Source organism: Arvicanthis niloticus, chromosome 15 (assembly GCF_011762505.2).
Source record: "Arvicanthis niloticus isolate mArvNil1 chromosome 15, mArvNil1.pat.X, whole genome shotgun sequence".
NCBI lineage: Eukaryota > Metazoa > Chordata > Mammalia > Rodentia > Muridae > Arvicanthis > Arvicanthis niloticus.
The window spans coordinates 53855479-53858559 of NC_047672.1; the positions used below are offsets into that span (position 1 = coordinate 53855479).

The window sequence follows — 3081 nt, forward strand, 5'->3', positions numbered from 1 at the left end:
TGTAGAAAATGAAGAGACCAAAGCAGACCAGACTGTTGAAGGCTGAGGTCCAGGAGAACCTAGCAAAGTGGGTTTGTTTATAATAACTGTACTTTTGCGGTTAACTGAACAACTTAAATACTGTTTTTATTAAGTTTTACAAAAGTACAGAGTTTTGTTTGACTTAATTAAGGTAGGCTGTTAGCATCGGAAGCACCTCATTATTTTCTGTGGGAAGGTATTAAGTGTCACCTAACAAAAGCGTATCTCAGTCTGGATTGGTGTGGGGAAACCATCTTTCCTGGCTAATCTTTAAAGATTCGTCTTGGAACCCAGGATGTTGAGCCATTCAGCCACTTTGGCACAAAGCCACTTGTGATGTGGAAAAACTGAAAACTTCATTTCTATGTCTCCCTCTCACTCTATCAAGAACAAACTCCCAATCAACCAGAGATCTACTGACCCCTACTTCCTTACAGTTAGCTTCACCAGCACTCCAGGCAAGCTGGACATTTTGGTGACGTCACTGAGATGGCATACCTGGGAAAGCAGCGATTCTTTGTCTAAAGACTGCATCTCTACGCTGATCATTCTGCCATTTTTATTTCATTTCCTGAAAGATAGGATTGGCTTGTGAAAAGTTGTTAAACTACAGCCAGAATGTGAAATGCCAGGATTGACTCAAGCCCTTTCCCTGTTCACAGTGTCAAATGAAATCTCTGGCTTTTACAGTGGCTTTCTGACTGAGGTTGTCAATTATCCAAGGACAATCGGAAGTTCCTGTGTACTGTCAGTGATCGTTTGCCTAAAATACTGGGCCTATTTATGAAAGTGTCTGACAAAGTTGGATACAGTTTGAAAATATTAAAATGGCTGCAAAACATTTATAGTGGCTACAACAGTTTGCAATCCCAGCAACAATGAATGAAGTGCCCCTTCCCACATATTCTCGCCAGTTTTTGTAGTTGGTTGCTTTCTTGATCATAGTCATTCTGTCAGACGCATTTTATTTAAATTTGCATTTCTCTCATTTTTGTGTTGTATTTGTTTTGTTGTTGTTATTGTTGTTATCATTGTTATTGTTGTTTTGAGACAGAGTTTCTCTGTGTAGCCCTGGCTGTCCTGGAACTCACTCTGTAGACCAGGCTCGCCCCAAACTCATAGAGATCTGCCTGCCTCTGCTTCCCAAGAGATGGGACTAAAGACATGCACCACCACCACTCAGAAACATTTCAGGAATTCCTAAAGATGAACATTTAAATATATATATATATATATATATATATATATATATATATATATATATATACATATATATCAGTTATTTTTATTTCTTTTTCAAAGAACTCTGTTCAGATTGACAGCCCACTTTTAATTGAATTATTTATTTTCTTGACTTTGCTTTTTTGAGCATTTTATATATTCTGGATATTGTCTGTCAGATATTATCTCTCTGGAAAAGGCTTCCTCTTCATTTGATGTTTCCTTTCTTTTTAATGTCATGAGGTCCCACTTGTCAATTATTGACTTTAATTCCTAGGCAAATAGAGTCTTATCGAAACATCCTTTCTTACACCTATATCAAGTGGACTCTACGTATGTTGTTTTCTTGTAGCAATTTTAACATTCCTGGTTTCACATTGAGGTCCTTGATACATTTAGAGGGGCTTCTTTGGTTGGTTGGGGGTTTTGGTACTAGGTGATAGATGCAGGTCTAATTTAATTCTCATACATGTGAATATCTAGTTGCTGTTACTTAACATCATTCTTTTTGGGAAAGGTCAAGATTTTATTGTCTTCATAACAAAAATCGGCATAGAACTGGGTCACTTGGCCCGTTCTCTTGTTGTCATCTCCCAGTTCAAAATGCTTGCACCTCTTAATAATAGCCAGCATCCTCTGAGATCTGCAGTTAGACTCAATGCACTCCAGTCTCAGCGCAAGCTTCTTTGTAGTTTTAGCCTTGTTTCGGGAAAATAGGCTTAGTCTGCTCACCATGGTCACTCTGTTTCCTGTCATAACGCCGCTTTCCCTGGGAATACAAAGAATCCTTGCCCTTCTTATACTGGGTCACCTTGAGGGGTTGGTGCCTCCCACATTTCTTGCAGAATGTCCGGTGGGTCTTAGGAACGTTCATCATGTTCGCAGGAGAGCTATCAGCTCAGAAAAGCTTACCATCATTTCTTGATGATACTGTCTTTTCTCTGGCTGTACTTTGGGGATTTCTTTAGAATTCTCTTTTATAAACTACAATTAGAAGAAGAAAAGTTGTTTGGATGTTTTACAGCATAGTAGATCAACTATAACCTATCACATATAACAATACATCCACAAGTAGCTAGAGCTGGAAGGCTGAAGGCACCGAACACGTAAAGTCATTGAGTGAGATGGAAAATGGTAATTACCCTGCTTTGATCCTTAACCAACATATATTTGTATCCAAACATAATACCATATCCAATAAATAATGTCAACATCTATGTCAACTAATAATAGGTAAGTTAGAACAGAAGGTGGGCATTCCATGCATGCAGTCCCCTCAGGGGGCCTCCCTTCCTGGAACACAGAAGAGCTTCATTAGAACAATGGTGCAAAGCCAGTCGGACTCCCTTCTCTGAAGGAGAACAACTGCAAGGGCCCCGCACCCCTCCCGGGGCAGTTTGTAGATACAGGTGGCCTCCTCCACGGCCTTCTGTTTCAGCAGCTGCTAGTATACATATGCTCAAGTCTGACTCCATGCCCCTGGTCTTGATGCAAGAATAGATGACACCAGACTTGGATATCCATAAGGTTGTGTCTAATAAATAAAGAGTGTGTGTGTGTGTGTGTGTGAGAGAGAGAGAGAGAGAGAGAGAGAGAGAGAGAGACAGAGACAGAGGCAGAGACAGAGGCAGAGACAGAGACAGAGAGACAGACAGAGAGAGAGGCAGAGGCAGAGGCAGAGGCAGAGGCAGAGGCAGAGGCAGAGGCAGAGGCAGAGGCAGAGGCAGAGGCAGAGGCAGAGGCAGAGGCAGAGGCAGAGGCAGAGGCAGAGGCAGGCAGACAGACACAGACAGAGAATAACCCATAGATGAGTCCCAACTCCTTCCACTCTTGACACCC

At 41.4% G+C, this 3081-nt stretch overlaps 1 pseudogene; it reads right to left on the reverse strand.

Annotated features, from left to right (window-relative positions):
• Positions 1–1731: 1731 nt before the first annotated feature.
• LOC117720458 (large ribosomal subunit protein eL42-like) lies at positions 1732–2119 on the reverse strand (annotated as a pseudogene).
• Positions 2120–3081: the final 962 nt, after the last annotated feature.